Raw genomic sequence first — 25,418 nt, 5'->3', positions numbered from 1 at the left:
GGTGCGTTCATTTAGCTTCCCTGGGTCGACCCCGGTGTGTGGCGGGTTTTTTCCCCTGGACGAACGTGTGCAGATAATTACCCACGCTCGTCCTGGGAAAAAAAAAACACCACATACCGGGGTTGACCCAGGGAAGGTAAACGAACGCACCCATAAACTAGTAGTGCATGAAAACAATACTTGGAAAAAACGTGGGTTCGCATCCCACCCGAGTTATATGCATGTGATCTTGGTTTTTTTTCGACAAAGATCAGGATAGTATGAGTAAACAGTGCTAACACATATCGGTGCATGTGTGATGGATAAAACTCAATTTATTAGTAGTGCATATTTATATAGAATGGCAGAACAGGACGTCAGACTATAGCTTGACCAAATTGTGGCCGAATGTTCACAGATTTTGTATTTTATGCATATGTTGGTATATACCAAGTGAGAATACTGGTCTTTGACAATTACAAATGATGTCAAGTGCCTTTAATGTCATAAAACTAGGGTTTTGGTCTGGCCCGTTATCGCAATTTGTATATTACTACTCATGTAATGGTGACGGGATACAGGGTGTCATACCGCGGAATGATTAAAGAAGTCACTACGGAAGCCGGGTCCGTCTCTTTCAGCGCTCTCCTTTGATCTATTAACGGATACGTTCTGGTATGAGCTCAGTGAATGATGATGGATTCTTCATTAGGGGGAGAATGTCATCGCTGGATTAGGAGGAATAAGACATCCCTTCTCTCTCTCTCCTAGTGACGTCATTCAGATATGAGACCACGTACGGTCGGAGATGTTGTAGAAGGCAGTGTCGTGGGGTGGGGGAGCAAGCTGTCATCGACCATTGTCCCCACTTTCTATGATAGGATCTTGACCAGCCCAATTGTAATTTAGTAAAACTTTGATTGGCTTTTATTTCCCCGCTTTTTCTCTCGATGCCTTACATTAAGCCCTTGTTTGAGACATGTTGACACAATGCTATGCCACCGAACAAACCTGTATACACCCAAACCAAACAGTGTACTCCTGTAGTGTCCGCCATAATATCTCAGAAAAATTCTTTGCTCCCCTGTTTTGCTGTATTATTAGAATGGACATGTTTTTGTTTGTGTTTGTTTATGCCTCTGACGAAGGTCCGGTTCGGATTGAAAGCTAAGGCCATCTCCCCTTATGTTTATGTTTATAATATTAAACAGTCAATATGTTGATGAAACTGAGTGGCTGACTCGCCTCCTGCTTTGGGTTTTACGAATTTGAATGATCCTTGCGACCTAATGAGTTGGAATAATCTTTGTGCAGTGAATTGAAATGGAAATCCTCCCTTCGCTGACTATGCTGATGATGCAACGGACATTCACTTTAAAAACGAAATTGAATTAGCCGGTGTTTTTTTTTTTTAAATAAATCCCACACCTATCGTATAGTCATTGTGTTAAAGGAATCTCAGGAATGCTTCAAAGGAGTTTGTGGGGGGGGGGGGTATAGGTACTTATGTAGAGAGTAAACGGTACCAATTGTACCATTGAAATACTTTCGTGTATGGTGAACAACCGTACGCTGAAAGGAGCAGTAAATATATGCAAATTGTTCTACCCCATTGTTCCCACTCCACATGGCAAAACATGACAGTATAATTGTTCTACCTTCGGAGTTATGAACCCTTTATGAACTGCCCCCATTGGGTCTTAGTTAAACGTTTACCAATCATACCCATTGAAATACCTCCGTATAGGGTGAACAACCGATAGGCCCGTAATACACAACAGAAAGGAGTCAATCTAATGCAAAATGTTTCTATACTACCCCATTATTGATCCCGCTCAAACATGGCAAAACACAAGTTACATACAAAGCATAATAACTACGGTTGATGGAAATCGAAAGTGATGGATGGCGAGGTTCGACGATCCTGTTATAAGAGAAGAGAAGTCTAAAAAAGGAAAGTAAATCTAGATAAAGTCAGAAGTGTAGATCAAATAATGGCGATGATGCAGCTGCATATATGAAATGTTGCTGATGATGATAAAGGTGGTCACGATGGCATGATGGTTCAGGCACATTCAAGTGTCGACTCTGTGGCAGTGGTTTAAAGGTAGGACATTCTCGTTGTAATCAAAAGTACGGTCAAAGTTGTTTTCCATTCCTCGTAACTGGAACCCAAGAAACCCCTGGTTTAATTTGGTTGCATAGTTTCTGTAATGTTTAAATAGCATCTACTCGCACGCCAGTGATAGGCCTATCGCAGGTTTTTTTCTCGCGTGATTTGAGTTGCTGAAAAACTCACATTTTCCGATCGATGTCGTTCTTGAAAATGGACAAAATTAAAAGTCTCCAATCTCGCGTAAAAAGGTTATAAAATGTCAATGCTCTTGGAAACGTGCTAAATTTTGACACTAACAATCACATAAAAAATATAATGTAATATCATCAGCTGTCTTATATTACGTAAACAACTGCATTGTTTTAAAAACCAACCCCGAAGAAAGTCAACAATAAATCGAGTTTGTTTCAGCTACCACCCCACCCACCAAAAAACCCGAAGAAGACAGTTTAATAAACGCATCATATGATTAAGTTAAACAAATTGTATAATAACTTGTTTGCGTCAATAATCGGTCACAAGATAGTTTCAGCTATTATACACACCACAAAAATAGAGAAGAAAGTTGAATATAAGTATTATATAAAATAGAACAAAAATGGTGAAGCACCCAACCCCACAGAAACGATAAGAAAGTTTAACAGTTAGATAAAAAGTAAAATAAATGGCGGAGAAACCTGTTCGCCTCTATTATCGGTCACAAGATATGTCTACTATACTATACGTGTGGCAGGAAAGATAAATCCACGTCCGACAAAACCTGGAGCACGGCGCAACACGTACACAAACTTCTTGACCGTGATGTAAATAGACTTTACAGGTGCAACTCTGGATGTCATTGGTCGATCTTGACGCGTGACCGTTCATTTCCCGATCTAGGTCCCCCTTACTCCCAGTAAAAAAAATTAAATTTTTTTTACCAGATTCCTGACCAGATTCATTAGTTGCGTTTCTATGATCAAACAAAAAAAGAGAGATTTTTATATAAAGAGTGTTGCCAAAAACTACATTGTAGAACAACTGCTGTTGGTAGCGACATTTTAAAGGCATAAAACTTTCTTGGTAACAAGCAATACGCCTCTCTTAATATATGCATGATGTCCTAATTCTTACCCCAAATTAGCATTGTGACGTTCATCATGCATAAATATTAAGAAAGGCGTATGGGGAGCTGTTGATATTTCACAACAGCTTCCCTTGAAGTAATGTGGTTTTTAAAAAAGAAGTAATTTTCCACTAAAATATACGAATTTGATTTCGAGACCTCGGAATTCGATTTTGAGGTCCCGAAATCAAGCATCGATCTGAAAGATGTGAAAAGGGTGTTTTTTCTTCCATTATAATCTCGCAACTTCAACGACTAACTGAGTTCAAATTTTCACAGGTTTGTTGTTTTATGCATATCGAGATACACCATGTGAGAAGACTGGTCTTTGACAATATTACCAATAGTGTCTATAGTGTTTTTAAACCGGTGTCATGCAAAAAATGTGTAGTCAGTTTTTCATTATTTCACGTTACCCAGAGGGCATATCGATCTCAAACTTTCACAGGTTTGTCAGTTTATGCATATAGTGGATTACATAAAGTACTTAACTGCCAGCAACAGTTTTGTTAGCGAAAAAAACATTTTGAAATGTCCCTTTAACCGTATGTCAAAAACTAGATTGTAGAACAACAGCTGATTGTTAGAGACATTTCAACGGCTGTATCTATATTTACGGGTGTCGCCCTCGGAACCAGACTACTGTATCAATGACCGTCATGAGTATAACTGGCGACATTTTCGCTTTGTGTTTAGAGTTGAATTAGTTGCAGTAGAACATTTTTATTAACTTCATGTTAGCGTGACTCCCCGATGCCTCATTCAAGTAGAGGAAATCAGAACCAGGCCGGCTGATTTATAGCATGGTTCATGTGAAGGCATTTATATGCACTGGACACTAACGGTCTCAACATAATTTTAGCATACAAACTTACTTGGTAAGAGCAATGGGGAGCTGTTGATAATATAACACATTGTGAGAAGCGGCTCCCTCTGAAGTATAATCAAGTTTTTTAGAAGGGGGTTATTTCTCACTCAAATAATTATTAAAAGACTTCAGGTCTAAAGCTTTTTATTAGGCACATGATCGGAAAGCACACAATGTGTGCAACAAGAGTGTTTTTTTTCTGGCATTATTCTCTTGCGACTTAGATGCAAAATTGAGTCAACACTTTTACAGATTTGTTATATTATACATCTTTGGATACACCGAGTGAGAATACCAAACGTGTCAAACTTTTCGTAATGTAGCCGACTGTACCAGAATCATTATATGCCTTTTACCTTTTTGTGACACAGATTTTAAGCAAAGTTGTCGGCATTAATTATTTGTCTGATGAATGACGGTAGTGATCACAACTTGTGCATTAAAGGCAGTGGACACTATTGGTAATTACTCAAAATAATTATTGGCATAAAACCTTTCTTGGTGACGAGTAATGGGGAGAGGTTGATGGTATAAAACATTGTGAGAAACGGCTCCCTCTGAAGTGCCATAGTTTTCGAGAAAGAAGTAATTTTCAATGAATTTGATTTCGAGACCTCAAGTTTAGAACTTGAGGTCTCGAAATCAACCATCTAAACGCACACAACTTCGTGTTGCAAGGGTTATTTTTCTTTCATTATCATCTCGCAAGTTTGATGACCGATTGAGCTCAAATTTTCACAGGTTTGTTATTTTATGCATATGTTGAGATACACCAACTGTGAAGGCTAGTCTTTGACAATTACCAATAGTGTCCACTGCCTTTAAAGTTTAACTTTTACACATGCACTATAACATAAATTAGCACATTTTAAGTTTAGGTTCTTCACATTTGAACAAGACGAAATAATATGAGCATTTTAAACCAGCAGTTTATATTAGAAGTCAACGGGGCAAGTTGGCAAGTGGTGTTTACAAATGCATACTAGCCCGTAGCAGTTTTTTGGTAGACTACGTGCGAAGGGTTAGTTTGAGGGTAAACCCTATGGTTATACCCACGCCTTCATCCTTATTGACGGTGAAGTGGGTAACCCTGTTTCAGCCACAGGAGTAGGTGGAAACATTAAACATTGATTTGGGTCGACAGCCCAAGTGAAGTGTATCCCTTGAAGTGGCGGCCCTGTTAGGCGTTATCGCATTAAATTTATCCCCGATGCAAATTTAACATCTATTATATCGTTGAGGTACCCGCTGCCAAAACATAGGATTCGAACTGCCTCTAGCTACCGGGCAACCTCGGTAGTCTAGTTGGTAAGACCATGGAGGAAGGAAGAGAAGGAGCTCGAACGACCCGCAAAACCGCAGAGTAACAAAAGAATACCCTGACAATGCCCCTGTCTGACCAGTGAAAAAAGATAGGAGACCTCCAGCTGGACGGCCGATTTACGAGCGGGATTAAATCTCTTTGTACAGAACGTGTGGTACCGCCAGTCTGCACTCTTGCCTGCGTGTAAAGTTGAATTATTGGAGACAAGAATTGTGAATATACACGTTTTCATTTACCGTTTGTGGTGTTTCAGGGAAACATCATGGCATATTTTTACATTTTTTTGACTTTCCGGTCACTAGCGGTGGTTCAAAATTTGGGTATAAGCACACGAGGGTGGTTGGTATTCAATTGTGTTTTTCGATTTGGTGAGCACAAGTGTACACAAATTTTATCAGGTCTCAAAAAAGTTGTTTTTTCTGTATTATATTATATTATATCCATACGACATACGGCACCATAGTTGAGTGAAGAACCAAGTGCGCACGCGCAAACTCACATACGCGAGGTCGCTCATTGTCTGTGGAGGTATGTGGGTGATTACGAGGTGTCGTTAAACGACCGCGGTACCGCAGGTTCGACTTTTGAAGTACCTTCGTTCGAGCTCCTTCTCTTCCTTCCTCCATGGTAAGACACTGCTCTAGAATTGCAAGGGTCGTGGGCTCGAATCCCACCCGAGTAACATGCCTGTGATATTTTTTTCACAGGACTCGGGAAAGTACTGAGTATACAGTGCTAACACACATCGGTGTGTGGGTAAAAACCAAAAACTAATAAAAAGAAAATAAAGTCAGGCCTAACCAATAAAAGCTCTTATGCGTGAAGGACAATAATGTATACTACCTCATTAATTAATTCCAATCAATTTGGTAGTTAATGGGCGATTTTCCCCTTGTTGCGCATCGCGTGAGGGTACCGCGTAAACATTCCTCAAGGGGTCGGATACCCGGCGACATGTCGCGACACGAGTAGAGCAGTGAAGCGTTACACACCCTATGCACTGCAACGACTATCTCTCAACTCAAGTGGGCCAGACTATTTATCTGTTTGTAGAGTTTTCTTTCGCGATTTGAAAGGCCCTGACACTATTGGTAGTTGTCAAAAAACACTATCCTCACTTGGTGTATCCAATCATATTGCATACAATAACAAAACCGTGAAAAATTGGGCTTAATTGGTCATCGAAATTGCAAGAAAACAATGTAAGAAAACCACCCTTGTTGACAGTTTGTGTGATTCCAAGAAAAGCTTCAGCTGAAGTCTTTTATGAGAATTACCCCTTTCTCTTATATGCAACGGTACTTCAGAGAAAGCCGTTTCTCACTATGTTTTATACTACCAATAGCTCTCCATTGCTCGTTACCAAGTAAGTTTTTATGATTGGTTTGAGTAATAATTACCAATACTGCCTTTAAACACAACCATAATGATAAAAGATAATTACCTAATTAATTACACTAGGGGAATTTGTAAAAGTGGTACATTAAAAAATAAACAGTCTCCAGTTTATTCGACCTTTAATGCAATACCGTGATTGATGCCCCTCCAAGCAAAGCAAAATTTCTCCCCACGTAACAGAAACTTAACGCATGAGATGCGGTCTAGTCGGATGAGCGAGACGCGTATACGGGGGGCTACGGGCGTTTCGTCAACCGGCTCCCCTAAGAAACTCAGCCATTTCACGGTCTGTCCCTCGTACATGCTTCATGTGTACAAACATGGGAGAGGATATCATTCAAATTCTGGTTTCTTGGGGAAAGCTCCAGTCTGTATAAAACATAGCCAGTGGAATTTGAGGCATTGCATGGTGATGGATACCAATGTTTAGTTTGCGGTAACACCATGTGTGTATCAACTTGCCAGGTAATTTTGTTTTCTTTAGAGAACTGTCTTGCTTTGTTCCACAAAAGAATACCTTTGACCTATTATTATACAGCTACTAAAGGAACAATGAAAACAGTTGATGCACAGTTTCTAGCGGTCCTGTGGCTACCATATAAGATTATGAACTCTAACCCAGTTATACGTCTCACGTGAGCGTGCAGTAACTTAGACTGGTCCCCTGTCCTTATCCGCAAGGATAAATACGTGTTGGCTTTATGTACGTCGCTTTTAACTGTGAATCTCCATAACCATGAATACCATGTGAAATGTCCCTCCGGTCAAAAGTTTGAAAAATGGACGTGGGCCTAACAGCAGATCTCTGGCGTAATTCACGAACCTCAAGGTGTGACGTCAGGTGTCCATCAAATCACTTGAATTTATCTTGTCAATGTTCCCTGAGTGAGTTGTATTGATGCATCAATTTTTTTGCTTACCAGTAAAGATTGACACACAGTGAAGATCAATCTTAACTTTGTTAAACCAACCAAAGGATTCCAGCTCATATTTCCATCAACCTCTTTCCCAGTGGTATACGATCTCCCTGCAACATGTTTTATTTCTGTTCATTGTAGCGAGGCTGTAATCCCATGTACAGCCACATGCCTACTTCGGTCACTGTTATGGAGTTGCATTAAAGACGCGTGGACGTAAATTGTCAAAAAACAGTCTTCTCACTTGGTGTATCTCAACAAATGCATAAAATAACAAACCTGTGAAAATTTGAGCTCAATCGGTCGTCGATGTTGCGAGATAAAAGAAAGAAAAATACACTTGTCACACGAAGTTATGTGCTTTCAGATGCTTGATTTCGAGACCTACATTCTAAATCTGAGGTCTCAATATCAAATTCGTGAAAAATACGTTTTTCTCGAAAACTACGTTACTTCAGAGGGGCCGTTTCCCACAATGTTTTATACTACTAACAACTCCTCATTACTTGTGACCAAGTTAGTTTTTATGCTAATAATTATTTTGAGTAATTACCAACATGTGTCCACTGTCTAATAGGGAGGCCACCGTAGTCTTGATATGAGGTCATAGGTTAATGAATCGACCACTTTCAGTGAATGCTAGAGTCATGCCATCCTACAGTCACGACGACATTCCCCTTTAATTTCCATTAAAAGAATAACCGACCTTGCCCTTTTTGCGTAATCCTTTGCTTGAAACTATATGCTACTGCTCTGCTGTTCCAGATTGGTTTAATCTGATAATCTGCCACTTCAGGGAATTAAATCTCTTAAAAATTCAATGTGTGTCTGTGGAGAATAATATATTTTGATTTTCTCGAAGTGTGCAATGTGTTTTGATAAAATGAGGAACATGTAACTGAACTTTTTAGTTTTGTTTTATAGATTCAATATTAGGTCATTATATAGTGCTTAATTTCTCATTTAAAACAGTGCAAATTTGCTTGTGTGTTTTTGAGATATAGGACGTTTTTTAGCGTTACTTACAAAGTGTGGACCTGAAAATTTAAAGTTTAAACACTATGTGGATTTTCCATACAATGTTTGTGTTCGCGTGCCGGTTAGTGTTAGTTGGCGTAGTGTGATTTTCGATTTAAACGTGCAGATATAGGACGTTTTTTAGCGTTACTTACAAAGTGTGGACCTGAAAATTTAAAGTTTAAACACTATGTGGATTTTCCATACAATGTTTGTGTTCGCGTGCCGGTTAGTGTTAGTTGGCGTAGTGTGATTTTCGATTTAAACGTGCATTGCTCTTTTCGTTTTTGGCTTTTTTAGATTGTGTAACATGTCAATATCTTTGTAGAGCATAATATAAACATCTTCAAATCAACTTTACTCAATATTACAGCCCAAAGAAGAATGCTTCATCTATCTTTTATTTGTCTTCATTCATCGGCCAGCCCATGTAACACCATCATTACGTGTTAATGCGCAACCTTGAATTTCAAGCTGCATCGTCCATGGGGTGTTTATAGATGCTCCACGGTGCATTGTCATCGCCATCTTTGTCAGTAGAGCTTCATCCGTCATATGGCATTAATTACCCTTGTATCACGTTAATCTTTACAGTAAGCTTTCTCCATTGTCATGTAACAGCAACGCCAAGTCTAGACCATTGGGGGAAGCAAGTTTGTCCCAGGCCATGGCCATGTAAAAAGCCTTGTTGGAGTTAAACTCATTAGTGTTGGTTATTCACGAAATCAAATAATTCGAAACTGATTATTCTTCTTAAAGTGGCGGTTTGTAAAGTGTTCAAGCGTCTTATACGAATGCGGGCCTGCGAGCATAATAAATCCACATATTAGGGATTTTAAGCACTATGTGGACTTTAAATATTGTGAGAAAATAACCGTAGAGATTGTTCCAAGGAAAACCCATGCAGGCAGGTAAATACACTGCAATAAATCATCCATAAAGTGACCCGGTGTGATTCGAATCGAGGTAATAGAGGTGCAAGGCGATGAAAGATACCATTACACACCATCCCAGAGAATCATACAATAAGGCGCAAATCATGAGTGGGTGCGCTACTTCGTGTCCTTGTGTCATCAGGCGGTCAGGTTGGAGTGGTGTCTTGCCTCGTCTTCCACCTCTATAGGACCCGGTGTGAATCCCACTGGGGGTACTATGTGGATTGGGTTTTCAGTCCCTGCTTTGACTGCCTGGGTTATTCCCTGGACTGGCTCTTTGGGGGTTTCCCTATAAAAAGGGGTCGATTCGACAAAGAGGACTGTCCTCGAGAAGGTATTAAAAACTCAAGGCTTGTCCTAAGTTAGGCTCGTCCTAACTCGAGATAAAACTAGTCCCAACTCTTGATGAAATCCACCCGAAGTTCCTTCATCATCTTCACTTCTCGTTTAGCCTCGAATAAGAGGGTTGAGAGATCCAGAACAGGGCCCGTTGAAAGCACCGCGGCCTCCCCTGGCAATGACTTCGTGACGGTACCTCAACAAACATTACGACCCACGCACCAACTCGACCTGTTTGACTACGATAACTCCCGTCTGCGAAGGTTATAACAACATACCAAAAATACAAGTGGAAGTTCTTAGAACACAGAAGTGTTATTATTATAGCCCTACTTCAAAACTCACATTGCGTAGGTCAATAAAGTTGTATTTGCTTTCTGGCGTAAATGGAAAAATGCAAAAAGCCCCTTATGCTGGGTTTGATTTTTCCCCCATGCCATTTCTTGTGCCGTTGTGATGACGTCAGAGTGCCACCAATAATATTATTATGACAACTGGTATTGAACCGCAAATTATGGAGCAGTTGCTGAGCAGCTGCCCTCAATTTGACTGCACAGCCGCAGATCTAACAACTGATAATGACAATGATAATATTCACACCTGGCACGCGCGTCACACACGGCGACTGATGCCACGCTCACAATGTTGGTGGTCAATAGGCTTACGTGTAAACACCGCGTCACCTAAAAATGCGCACTTCACTGAATAGCACACGTTGACATTGACCACCAAAATGGCGCATCCAAGATTATTCTGATGATGACGTCAGGTAAAATGGGTCAATAGCATTATGCTCGTTTTTAAGCAGATTAACTATTTTGTTTTGCCTGCGCGTGGATACACCTCTATGTTGCACTCAATCTGTGGACATTCCTTTGTTCTGAAATCATTATAATAATAATTCTGTAAAAACACTGTGTGGATATAATATGTTAGTCCACATAGTGTTTCAAGTCTTCGCACCTGTTCAAGTGGTATAAGCAACTCGTTCATTTTTAAGCTGAAGTTTCTGCCTTCGCGTGGACACGCAGTTATAAGTTCTGTGTTGCTCACTCTGTTGATTTTCCCCTGTTCTGTACACATGCAAACCCTATTCCTGAACACTTAAAAAAAAACACTGCGTGGAGGCGTATGTGAGTCCACATAGTGTTTCGAGTCCCCACATTGTGTGGTCTTTGTTGTTCTCCGGTCCACACTTCCAGTGTAGCGTTAAAGAAGAATACTGACAAATTAATATCAGATATCAAAACATGATTTGATTACCTCGAATGGTGTATTACTGGAAAACTATTACATATTTCTAGTAATGAGATCAAGGATTCCTGGAAATTAACTTTAAAGAAACTCGACACTATTGGTAATTGTCAAAGACCAGTCTTCTCACTTGGTGTATCTATATGCATAAAATAACAAGCCTGTGAAAATTTGAGTTCGATTGGTCTTCGGAGTTGCGAGATAACTATGAAATAAAAAACACCCTTGTCACACTTAGTTGTGTGCTTTCAGATGCTTGATTTCGAGACCTCAAATTCTAAACTTGAGGTCTCGAAATCAAATTCATGGAAAATTACTTCTTTCTCGAAAACTACGTCACTTCAGAGGGAGCTGTTTCTCACAGTGTATTATACCATCAACCTCTCACCTTGACTCGTTACCAAGTGAGGTTTTATCATGGTAATTATTTTGAGTAATCACCAATAGTGTCCACTGCCTTTAAATAACCGTATCCTGCAAGTCTGTAGAAACCTGTAAACAAGAGCGCTTGCTCGCGAACCAGAAATACTGGGGTTAACCTATGATGTTCCAAATGTGCCACTCCTTTGGAAAACAAAAACCAATTCCCTCACGTTTGATAATCTTCCGTCGCGCCATATTAACCCCCTACTCGTCCATGATAATTGTTGGGTCCCTTTCTGACACTACATACCGATCCATATTAAATTGGACCACTAAAACTACATTACTTCAAAGAGTGTCGTTTCTAAAACTGTTGCATAATATCAACAGCTCTCCAGTGCTCGGTACCAAGTAAATTTTATAGTAATTAATTTGTGGAGTAACTACTAAAAGTATACTCACCCTTTAAAGACACTGAACACGTTTGGTAATTGTCAAAGACCAGTCTTCTCACTTGGTGTATCCCAACATAAGCATACAATTAAGTGAAATTTGGGCTCAATCGGTCATCGAAGTTGCGAGAAAATGATGAAAGAAATAACACCCTTGTTGAACAAATTTTTGTGCTCTCATATAAGAATAAAAGACTTCTGGCTAGATCTCTTTTAATATTTTAGTGAGAAATTACCTCTTTCTCAAAATGTCCGCTACTTCGGAGGGAGCCGTTCCTCACAATGTTTTATATTATCAACAGCTCTCCAATGCTCACTACCTAGGCAGTTTTTAAGTTAAGACTTGCTTTGAGTAATTACCAATAGTGTATACCTTCCCTTTAATTACCCATTCAAAATACTCCTCTGTGTCATTGCTTCTGTAGTTATAGTAAACTATATTATAGTAAACCTCTTATAGTATTCTATATACAAAGCCTATGATAATAATAACATTACTGCTACATTTTGGGCGACGCAACTCGCTTCAAGTTTCTAACCGAAGCTCTGTCGGTGTTTTCCGGCAGATAGCATGGCTTATCCGTAGAGGCCAGAGCCCCCAGAGGCTATATACGCAGCGGTGCGAGTGCGTGGGAGTACAAGGCGATATCCACGCAGTATTGAGCATCCCCGATCGCTAGTTGCGTTCAGGAAGTTTTGTCACAGTCACCAATAAACCAAGATTCCATAAACGGGGTCAAATTATTCAGAATTGAGATTGAGGCAGTTTTTGTGTGTTTCTACATAATGTTTTAGCGGCATTGGGTGTCAAGCGTGTACACTTACAGAGACTTTGTAACGATACACGATTGGAAAGATTGGAATGCCCTGAGGTTTTTATAACAGAAATATCATTGCTGGGGTAGGGGAAGTGGTGTGTGGGAAGACATTAGTAGGCCTGTACATAATTGTTCACCATTTAAGGGGACGGTTGGTAATCACTCTTGAAATTAAAAGCAATGGAAACTCACTTGGTTTTATAAAGTACAGCTGCTTTCGATTAGTATCATCGAATCGTTGCACTTGCACAACATGTGGATATGGAACAAAATATATAAGTTATTATAACACCCCTTGCAAGTATTCTGCCTGCTCATTGGTTTAGAGCGCGTCACATGACATGTCTTAGTTTTGCTAGACGACGGCCGTGTGATAGTGCGTCGGTTTGCCATGCGCTAGTCCGAAGACTAGCACACGGCGCCGTGCGCTAGTCCGACACACTAGCACACGGCGTGCAGTACCCAGACGTCCGTTGCGTGTACGAGGATGATAAATTAATAGTCTGTAACCATTTCGGATTGCACGACACTACATGCAACACAGTAAGTAAAAGTGTTTGCAATCTGTATTCGCGTCGTCCGTGGATTGTAGCATTCAGGTCTGTAACTTAATAATAATAGTACAGTATTTAGAAATGTTTGGGGTGTTATAAAACAAATATTGACTGCTTTTACTCGTGCAATGGTTAAAAACTATGACTCCCTCGGTGATCCCCGGAGCGTTCTATTTTCCCTCGGCTTCCCCTCGGGAAATAGAACGCTCCGGGGATCACCTCGGGAGTCATAGTTTTAACCATAGCACTCGAAGCAGTCAATATTTGTATACTATCCCCCGCAAAATTTGAATCTGAGAAACGTTACTGTCAGATACGTTTCTCAGGATGTGTATTCCAGTTACGTATAATTCTTCCTGCGTGGACTAAAACCTTAGAGATAAAATGTCACAGGTTAGTATAAGTCTGGACATTCGCTCAAGATTTTCGGCGATATCTAAAAACCGTTATGACCACCTTTTGAATCGCAACTTCCGGAGGTTAGTCAGTAGTTTACATCTAAATTTACATAATGATCAAAACAATCGAACAAATAAAAATTTAAGCGAACAATATAACACTTTCTAAAAAGAAGAAGAGTTCACATGTACACCTTTAAATAAACCAATAAGAAAAGAAATAACAGAGAATGGATTGAGGGTGAAAATGCCTATAATTATTTTCGATCGTGAAGGAAGCACACCCACTCTGCCCCCTTCTAGCATAACCCTCCATAAAATAGCAGGACGCGTTAATTTTTGTTTTTACATTATTCAATTTAGTTTGCAACATTTTGTACGATATCTGCAAGGTTTTTGTTATATATATGTATTTTTGTTTTTACATCTGTTCTCGAAATAACGTTTTGTATTGTTTTTCGACCCCGAGTCACTCTGATCGGAAGTATTTAACCGAAGCTACGTCAGCCTGGCCTTGGGGGCCATACAGGCCTTGGGGGCCATACAATGTTGAATAAAAAAGCTCTTTGTGATCTTCTCATATTGATGTTAGAAATTCCTGCAAACAGTTAATATTTCGTTTCTGACTGTAGGACACTAAAGACTTTTTATCAAAAATAGAAACTAAACGGCTGTTGGATGTATACAGTGAAATCTATCTCGTTTGAAGTACACGGAATCGCTTAGAAAACATGCGCAATAAATTAGAACTAAATGTTTGCAGTTGTTATTGCTGTTGCTGATATTATTGTTGGTGCTGCTGTCGGTGGTTTTGCTGCTGCTGTTGCTGCAGCTGAGTTAGCGGCCTGGTTTTCATGCTATTTGCAAGTGACGTTGCCGCTTCTTGCTGCTGCAAAATGCTGTTTTGTTGCTGCTGCTGTTGTTTCGTGTAGCTGCTGCTCTTACTGGTGTTGTCTATTACATCATAGCTGATATACGTCGCGGTTGAACTGGTTGAACGCTAATGTTTTCCTAATTCGGCAGTGCCTGCTCTGTTCATGGCATCCCGGTTGAACCAATCACTTAATTCAACCATGTCCAAGTAAGTCTCAAGAAACAGTCGTCAATAAGGGGGGGGGGGGGGGGGGTGCGTGAAGTTGCATTGCACGAGCATTCTCACCTATGATGCGGTGTACGTGTATGTTTGGACTCGGTGTTGTAGGATATAATGTCCCAAGAGAGGCTCCATCAATGCCTACGGCAATATTAAGAAAGAGAGAGAAAGTCTTGCAGCATCAGTTTGTCAATGAGTCTGTATGATACTTCATAAGTGCGACACCAAGCCTATGGTGGTATGCTTTACACTCATCTCACAAGTCACTGTAAGGACGTTGTTGAATAAAACCAATATTTCTCCTCCGCGTTTTGAAGACGAGATCTTTAAAGGCAAAGTATACTTTTGGTTTTTGGGAACCGTTCGGTTGTTTAAATCTATGTTTGTAGTATAAGTATAAGTATGAACCAACTAAAATTTCATTTAAAAAGGTGGTTGCGTTTTAGAGATATCACCGAAACTCCGGACCACGCAGGGAGATAATCCTTGTCTAGGAAGATACAATCTGCGAGCAGTTTCAGATTCGGAGACAAACCAAACTGCTTTTACATAATTACTGTTTTGTACTAAAGCCCCTTTCACACTAGAGTAAATTAGCAAGGTTCCCTTGCTAAATTGTCGCATGGTTTTTATACCTCGTGTAAAAGGACGAACAATTTTAACTGTCCAAGTTTCTTTTGTAAAATATTGTCAAACATTGCAACATTTTACAACCAAGCTAAAATTAAGTAAGGGACACAAGTTAAAGTGCTGTCGTGTGATTAGGGCTTAATATTTAGGTTTTGTTATCATTACTTATCATAGTAAGGTTTATATATTCATGTAAATCTTGCCTGCTTGTCTGTTCGTTCGTATGTCTGTTAATGTTTTTGTCGTTTGTGTCCGTTGTTTGTCTTGTCCTGTATGGCATCGCCAAATCAAGCAAACGCTTACCGGGAATTGCCGCAATTTCACCTTCTCTGGCCTCTTCCTTCTATTATTATTTAGAATCATTTGTTGTTTTAATGTTAATCTTTATTTTGTATGATACTTGTACTAACTGTTGTGCAATGGACATTAACGTTTTTGAATTGCATTGGCATTGCATAGCCACATTAATTCGCAATGCATTGACCGCGAGTTTTTCAAGCGGATTTATTCTCTATGTTCTCCACTTGCATGTTATTGGGCAAAAGGTCCCCAGGGCTCGTGAATGCATAGCGTAATTCTCGCTAGCATCGCTCGATCTCATGCTCCCTGGGACGTCTTGTTAATATGACAGAAAAGATCGAGGTTGAGCTTAACAAATTATTATTCTCCTTGGATAAAAGAAACGAGGACAAGGAATTTAGTGAAAATATACTCTGGAGCATCTGTTTTGTGCATCAAACGTTATGTAGTAATATTATCAGACGTTGCTGTCGTAAAGTGACAGTGAGATAAACGTAATGTGAGTGAGTTGTTTGTGCCCGGATATTGTTGTAAAAAACTAGTTCCTTCTAACGTGATTAAACAGACTGACAATGATGTGCGGACAAAAAATTTTACGTGAATTTTCCATAACCCCGAATCTCGTCTTGGTAAAGTGGTTCCCATCAACGCTGCTTGTAAGTCAAGTGAAGAGCGTATGATTTTTTGTGATTTTGTCCGGAGTGTCCACATCCATCTGAAATTTGGTCATACTGACTGACTTAACTGGTTTATGTTGATTAAAAGCGTCGGTGTGTTCGTATTTGGGGTTTTTCTTCTTCTAACAAAAGCAATATGATTAATAAAAGCACCTATTGCACTTTATAGATCATTAAAGCCATATTGTCCAAGTCCCACACTTCGTGTATCACAACTTATTTATAAAATAACAAACCTGTGAAAATTTAGGCTCAATCGGTCATCGGAGTCGGGAGAAAATAACTGGAAAACCCACCCTTGTTTCCGTACGTTTCGCCGTGTCATGACGTAATAAATCCGTAGTTCTCGATATCGAGAATTGATATTGTTTTAATGTTTTCTCACCATTACCTTCTTTGAAGCCTGTAAGTTATTTGTAAAACTGTGACATTTTAATTTTGTTTTCTGTACCGAAAGTGTCCCATGGCTTTAAAGGCACTGGGCACTGTTGGTAATTGTCAAAGACCAGTCTTCTCACTTGGTGTACCAACGTAATGCATAACAAACCTGTGAATATTTGGGCTCAATGGGTCATCAAAGTTGCACGAGGATAATACAATAAAAACACCCTTAATGCACAAAATTGGTTTGTTTTTATATACCTAATAAAAGGCTTCAGGCCAGAGATCTTATTTTATTTGAGTCAAAATACCTCCTTTTCACAAACCACGCTATTCAAAATGTGTTTAACCATTGCTCGTTTTCGAAAAAAAAATTATGCAAACAATTATTTGTAGTTATTACCAATAGTGTCAAGTTCCTTTAAGCAAGATCTACATGCACACGAACGAGAGTAATATACTTCCCTTTACTGTCTACGGCCTAATGTTGAGATCTGATTCCAAGAATTCATCATAATTTGCGACAACCTCGAAAGAGGGGAGGTTCGCGGCGATTGTCCGTAGGCCAGTCGGTCGTAGACCCAGGGGAAATAACAATAATTCATGTGTTATAATGTTTGTTAACCCAGAAACTGTATGTCTGTAGACATCGTGGTCCCGTCTGTTGGTTTAATGTAGGGTCTTATTATAACCACTCCAACAATCGCTGACGTCAGTACTGGTCAAAGTATGTTGTTGCTTTTGCTCAAGAAATTTGGGTTGCACAAGGCAGTTTAACAGGAATGCTTTTTCTTTCATTTGTTTCTTGCAATGTCGATTAACAACATTGAGCCCAAATGTTCAAAGATTTGCCATGTTATGCTTGGATGTTGGGATACGCCGACTGAGAATACTGGTCTTTTGCAACTGTCAAACGTGTCCAGCGTCTTAAACACATTGATTGCCAGGTTGCACAGTAGAATTTTCAAATAAGCGAGAATTACAGGGGCGCAGGTTCACACCCAGTGTGATAGGCGTCGTGTGCAGTAACTATAGTACCATTGACATCAGCACAGATGAGAGGGCATTGCGTCCCAAGCTCATTTAGAGGAGAGGGGAAGGAGGGGGGGGGGGGGGTCTGTTTGCCTCTTCACCAAGTCAATCACCAATCTTGTGGGGGTTACGACTATAAACAAAACCTCCATCTGCAAAACTGACCCTCTTGTACATGGTGCTTGGGACTTCCAGTCAATTACAAGACAAACACAGCGTCTTGACAGGGTCAATACCATAGTAAACCCGCTGCATAACTATTTAACTCTTCTCAAAACATATCCTGTGTTTACACAACTTTTTCCTTACATAACCAGCGTTGCTAGACTTCAGCGAGGTCGACCGGGGCCCCGTGGAGTGTTGACGGCGGTCCAAAACCCTCTCGGAAGCGCTGAGAGGTCTGCTCGTTCCCCCACTCTCAAACACAAGTGTAGTTGATCCATTTCTTATTCACATACTAATAGTTGGTTCCTCAAACATGGGAAGGGGGTTGATCCCCCATCACCCTACCCCCTTCACCTTTAGAGAAACGACGGACGCACGTTTTGTCCTCTCCCTTTCTGACGTAGAAGATTTGTGCACTCAAGGGCTCCACGTCATCAATTTAAGACGTTATGGTGGGATGGTAAGAGTTGGGAGAAACACAAATTTAAAATGTTGACGTCGAAACTTGAGATACGTTCTATGTGAGTCGTCCCAATAAACGGAAGGATTTTATGAGAAATGCCCTAAAGTGTCTCACACAAAACAAGACAGCATTTCGTGTGTGATAAAAATTGATCTTAAAAATACGTTGATATATTGTTTTTCTTGTCCTAGCTCTGGGGTATAGCATAGGTTTGTCAAAATAGAAAGTTGTAGGCCCTAATTTAATTTGCCTTAAGAGTTGTTAGTATCTATAGTCGTTGAGGAGTGGGTGTTAATTATATCATTTTGACATGACGCAGTGAAGTCTTGTACTCCAAACCAAGTATGTTTGTATTGCCGTTGAAGAGAGACTACAAACGTATACATTCCATTTAAAGACACTTGACACTATTGGTAATTATTAAAGACCAGTCCTCTCACTTGGTGTATCTCAACATATGCATAAAATAACAAACCTGTGAAAATTTGAGCTCAATCGGTCATCGAAGTTGCGAGATAATAATGAAAGAAAAAAACACCCTTGTTGGACGAATTTGTGTGCTTTCAGATGCTTGATTTCGAGAACTCAAATTCTAAATCTGAGGTCTCGAAAATTCGAGGAAAATTACATCTTTCTCGAAAATTACGTTACTTCAGAGGGAGCCGTTTCTCACAATGTTTTATACTATCAACCTCACCCCATTACTCGTTACCAGAAGTAAGGTTTTATGCTAATAATTATTTTGAGTAATTATCAATAGTGTCCACTGCCTTTAAACGAATCGCGTTCTTACAATATTACAGTTAGCATTCTTTTTTAGTTTAAAGGCACTGGACACCTTCGGTTATTGTCACAGACCAGTGTTCTCACTTGGTGCATCCCAACATAATATGTACAAAATAACAAATCTTTACAAATGTTTACTCAATTGGTCATCGAAGTTGCAAGAGAACGATGAAAGAAACAAAATATGCCTTTAACCTTTCCTAATAAAAGTCTTCAGGCCTGAAATCTTTTTAACAATTGAGTGAGAACTTACCCCTTTCTCACAAATTACGCTACTTCAGAGGGAGCTGTTTCTAACAACGTTTTATATCAGCAGAGCTCCATTTGTTCGTTATACAAAGTAAGTTTTTACGCTAACATTTTTTTTTAAAGTAACAACTCCAGTGCATTAACGAGTCGCGTTTTTACCACACAGTAGTTACTAACGTGTGTAAGTTTAATATAAAAGATAGTATTTCGTGACGTCATCCTCATCTATCAAATTTGTACTTTACCGGTATTGATGTTTATGCAATATTGAGAGACAATAAAATGCATGAAAGAAGATACTCTCAGTAGCCTAGAAGTGGGCAGAAACAAAAATTTATTCAGAAAACCCCATCGAGATTGTATTGCCCGCTTACCTAAAACACTGGTTGATGTCACCGCTGCACGCAACAGCCATGGTCAACAACAAGCTGCGCATGACTGCAAACTTCAATGAACTTTAAAAAAAGTTTGCTGAAGGGCGCCGCCTGGGGTCGACTCCCCACCACTTCAGAGAGGCTGGTGCGCGGCGTTTTACATCATCACTTAACCTTGCGTGAATGCTAAATACGGCTCGAAGGGTACCAGCTCCTTTGACGCACTCCAAACCGGAAATGATTTGTTTTAGAAGGCCTGTCTATCAAGGCTGCTTATATTAACATTATTATGAGGTTAACATTAGAGCTTTTATGTTTGCAAAAGTGCTGAATGGTTTACGGCTCTGACTCTGTAATAGATGTTAATTTTGCATCCAGGATAATATGATTTGGTATTCTACCTTGGTACAAAATTTTAATACACTGTGATCTAAGTATTCTCCCGAGTTCTGTAAAAAGAATCATTTAAGACGCAAATCTCTAGCCTGAACTTCGAACCAACGACCTTTGCATTGTTAAAAATAAATTTCTCCTGAAATATCGTGGCAAAGCGAACTGAACTCGAGCTCTGAAGTTTATGGTGAGCAAAGGTAAGGTCCGAGTCCCGGTTATAAAAATGTCTGACAAGCAATACATTTAGAGACAGTGGACACTATTGTCACTAGTTGTTAAAGACAATAAACATATCTAAACATATTATCTAAACATATGCATAAAATAACAAACCTGTGAAAATTTGAGCTCAATCGGTCGTCAAAGTTGCGAAATAATATAGAAAGAAAAAACAAGTTGTGTGCTTTCAGATGCTGTAAAAGTGGAATACAATGATCCACACAATCATGCCTCGAAATTGCACGGTTTTCCTTTTGCCTCGTCGACTAACACGGTCGGCCATTTATGAGGGTCCCATAAATGGCCGACCGTATTAGTTCGCAAAGTAAATGAAACCCGCACAATTTCCAGTCATTCTTGTGTGGATCATTGTATTCTACTTTTAAAACATCTTTCTAACCATATGCATTTTATAACAAACGGTTACAAACACTTTTTATAGAACAACTCGTCCGATCCAATGCAACGTGTTCCTATATTTTATTGATACAATAGGGTGTGTTCCCGCTATGCTATAGTATCTAGTTTCTTAGAAAGTTTCTGTTATATTTCGTTTGGGATATTAAAGACCGTTACTATTATATTCCAGAATATCAAAATACATAAAAACAGCCAATCACATTCGATCCAAATCGTAATTATATCTTTCTTTTCTAATTGAACTAATTGAACCTTCATATGTGTCTTCAATAGTGTTGCCCCGCAATTCAGATCATATAATTGCCCAGTCAACGGGGAGAAATGCTCTTTTGAACGGGTGGGCAGGAAATTCAGATGGGGGGTTAAAGGTGCAACAAAGAAACCCGATATCGCAGGAAGAAGTGAATCCATTTTGTGGGGTATCAAATAATCTTCGTATTGTATAGATGCACCATGATTGGTTATTATAAACCACAGTTTCATTCTGCGATTTAGGCGTATACAATACACGCCGACTAAATGGTCCATAGGGAATAATGAGTTTTAATTAGTATTCCCGCCCAGTGGGCAGAGGCCAGATCTGTTTTTCCAGTTGGAAAACACATCCCCACGAGGGTCCTCGACATCCCTTCACGGTCGCTGCCACTTTGTGGTTGGGCCACTTATCTCCCCCCGTCAAGTGCCTCCCTGAACCCCCCTGTCTCAACCCAGGCGGCGATCGGCGATGAGGACGTGGGGAGGGGAAAAGAAGAGGGGTTTGTTTTAGACTGCGGCCCAAGACTCGATCATTGTCTGTACCTAGACTCAGGAATGTGTATCACTCACTCTACCCCGCATCTCACACGTGCGGAGAATATTATTAGAAAAGTGGTCTGTAATCAAATTTTAATTTTATTGCAAAACAGCGGAGGGAAAGCAAATAGTCGCGAGTATGTGACGATTGCAACACTGCACAATGATGTTCTATTTAGTACATTGCGTTATGCCCTCCCTTCAATTGTTGCGTCTTTCGCTTTCAAGGCAAGTCTGCGCGTTAGCGATGTGTGCATCACGTGAGCATCACGTGATCCCCTGACGTAGGAGGAATTGTGGTGATTTGTTTGCAAGTTCACCGCCCCCCCCCCCCCCTCTCTCTCTCTCTGCCACTGGTACGTTATTGTCACCAATCACGCGTGTGACAGGGTATAAAAGCAATAGCATTGTATGGGTAGTCAAAGCATTTCAAAGTCGCCCCATCACAGTGTCACTACAACGGGAACCGGTGATTTTTTACTCTACTTCGTCTTCTGTTTTTTAGTGCATCTTTCGTCGAAGTCCGTACCTCATCAAAGTTGTTAGCCCACATAGCGTAAAGCACCACCACACACACACAATCCACACGGTAAGTGTTCTTTTAATTTTGAAACAAAGTAACTGAAATTTAATTTTTATGGATATTCTTCAAGTTTGCGGATTTTTGTGCAACTATACCGTCTGAATTTTTTTTTCGTACGGGCAGATTCAGAGATTGAAGTTTTCCTTATTTAGTTTGAGGCAACTGACATCACAATATTGAAGTCCGCTGGTTCGGTATAGAGCAGGCGAAACTGACCAATTCAATCTTATAATTAGCAACAAGGGGAACTGATCATCTGGGTAAAAAAAATAGCTAATTTTGTGCTGCACAAACACATATTTACTAGACTGGGACTTTGTCCTAATAATGCGGTGTCTCTATTTTGTCAGTCATTTTCCGGGGTGTCATCCAGAAGCCATACAATCATTATTTCTCTTGCGAGGATCCCACCAAAGATTAATCTTGTTACAATAAAATACTCTATGATTTTCTAAGAAACACACTTAGCCATGTGAACTGAATTCTTTGCTTTCAAACGGCTCATGGTTTGTGGTACTCACCGAGAAGACACCATCAAAACGTGTATCTTACTTAACGTAATCTCCACAGAACAGCACCCGCGGCTTTAAGTGGAAATTTTACGGGTACCGTAAATTGATCGCACGCAAAAACTTGATGCTATTTGAGAATTGGTCTTAATGTTTCTAAAAAGCTAAGTGCAGATAAAAGTGGTGGCAGGAGTAAACCATCTTTACGAGCTAAGCTTCTAAATAAACGTGCCGGGTCAAGGGTGGTTTCAATTTATGTTTGAATCGAAATGATTTTGTTAGATGGTCGATCAAATGCTGATGAAAAATATTGGACTAGCGTGTAATGGTGACAGAAACACTTCCAGATACGCCTGGCTTAACGCACTAACAAGCACTGTTACATTTCCCTTATTAGTTAGACCTCTAGGTTGAAATCAAAACGTTGCTGAACGTTCAAAGTAGTATGCTTTCCTTGCAGCTTTTCAGGTTAAATGCAGCATTTAAGGTTTAATGCTGGTCCGTGTGAGACGGGGACCATGGCGAACACAATCTTGGCAGCGTCATAAATAATTGTCGCTTAGAGTCCTTATTTAACGGGTTTGGGTATTAATTGTACGACACAAAACACAAATTCCACAGATTTACATTAAACTTACACGGTTTGAAGGCAATGATGATTGAAAAATTCCATGAATCAAATATTCCATGCGGAGGTGCTGTAGTTTTGGATAAATCAGCAAAGAAGTTTCAAGAAAACAATTTACGTCTCAGGAGGAGACGAAACTTATTTCAGCACGTACAATGAATTTACGCGATTCTCCTGGAAAATATTGCTTTATAATTTTCAAGCAACCTGAAAACCATTGATGAAGTCTACTTGCGCCCGGTTTTGCTTTCCGAACCACTAATTCAATTTTTTTATTTAATCATTAATTAAACCACAGACGTCTTCATTTTACCCTAATAAATATCACTTTACTGTAGGATCTATAATGTATGTGCCACTACCGCACAAGACAAGACAACAATTTGAAATCAGTGTTTAAGGAAAACATGCTCTAGATTCCAAACCATCTCTTGACTGTTTCCCGGGATGAAAGAACACAGAAACAATAGTATAAGCAGCGTTCTAAATCAACAAGTTGTTTTTTTCTATTGGAGCACCTTTAAAAGGGAACGTTTGCGTTTTTTTAACCATTCCCGTTCGAGTGTTTTAACCGTTTACCAATGTATACAAAAAAACCAACAAGTGAACAAACTCATTTAAAAGATGGTAGCGTTTTTTAGATGTGTCCGCAAATCCGGAATGGTTACGTCAACGTTGAAAGAATAACCCGTAAACACAATCTGAGATGCGCACGTTTCTTGGATTCAAATGTTTTGGAGAAATAACTTGTGTTTTCTTCCATAACCACATTTCTTCGAAGTGAAATGATTCACTTAAAATGCTTTATAACTATCGAAAGCTGTGGTACTTCTTTTCAAGTCAGTTGTTGTTGAAACTAATTTGTAGAGTAGTTACCAAACGTAAACCTTGCATTGTTATACTCGATCTTAATTAAGTTAATTAAAAAGAACAGAATTGTACATCTTCCGTTTGTTTTGTAACCCCCCCCCCAAAAAAAAAAAAAAAAAAAAAGAATCTTTCTGAATTCATTTACAAATTGCCTGGGCACCAGTCATCAAGAAATTCTGTCGATTCCGGACAATGCTTTAATTAAACAATACTGTTCATATTACACAAAGGAGATACTATAGTGACCGACGTTAAACAAATTTTCAAGGAAATCCGCTGCTTGATTAAAGAATGTTAACGCGTTGTTGTTGTTTTCCCAACTTTTTGTAAACATTTTGTGTGCTGTGCTCATTAAACAAAATTCAACCGAGAAGAATTTCACTGGCAAATCCGACCAGACAAACGCCGGCCTCGGTTACTTGATTAGCTTGTTTGTATTTAGATTTTTTTTTATTAATTTGTTTTTCTGACTTATTATCAGTATTGTTAAAATTTGTTAACGGAGGTAGCTAATTAAACAATTTCTGGACAGTCATGGATACAAATTATGTCTTTTGTGTGTCCAAGGAGAGAAGGGAACATGCGTCTATTGTTCCTACTCCATGCACATTGATTATAACATAAAAAAGTACTGGGACAGTTTTGCGTCCGTCCAAATTAGAAACACCTGATGTCTAGTTATTGTTATTTGTAGCTTAAGGTTGTAGTTTTGGAATGATGCAACAATAATACAACGATTCTACTCCTAGAAAAAAAAGTTTATTTGGTTTTACAACCCTCGTGGAAACGCTGTATCTTGTTGAGGAAATTGTTCTTAAAGTTAAGTGGAAAGGGAATCTGCCACAAACAATTATTGTACTTTTTATTTTGAAAGGAAGACTAGTGCAAAGGAAATTTGCTTTCAGATGATTTTGTATTTCGGTTTACTTTTTCTTTTCCTTTCAGTGGATACAAACACGTGTACTTATATCAAAAGGAGACTTTTTATGCAAAGACACTTGCTTTCAGGTGATTTTG

The 25,418-nt window shown here is 39.5% G+C and overlaps 1 protein-coding gene across 2 annotated transcripts in view; it reads left to right on the top strand.

Moving 5' to 3' along the window:
• Positions 1-1,758: 1,758 nt before the first annotated feature.
• The window catches only part of LOC139945706 (uncharacterized), a 47,222-nt gene continuing 23,562 nt past the window's right edge, over positions 1,759-25,418 (top strand). Inside the window, exons 1-2 of one of the 2 annotated variants that reach the window (XM_071943052.1) lie at positions 1,759-2,086; positions 22,317-22,400. The gene's annotated coding sequence lies outside the window, so the exon portion shown is untranslated. Of the gene's footprint in view, positions 2,087-22,250; positions 22,401-25,418 lie in introns of those variants that run through there. The other variant, XM_071943051.1, reaches the window with a different exon arrangement.

The sequence above is a fragment of the Asterias amurensis genome, chromosome 13 (genome assembly GCF_032118995.1).
Source record: "Asterias amurensis chromosome 13, ASM3211899v1".
NCBI classification, from domain to species: Eukaryota; Metazoa; Echinodermata; class Asteroidea; order Forcipulatida; family Asteriidae; genus Asterias; species Asterias amurensis.
Note: the sequence above shows the minus strand (reverse complement) of the source record. Positions and strands in the feature narration are given on the sequence as shown.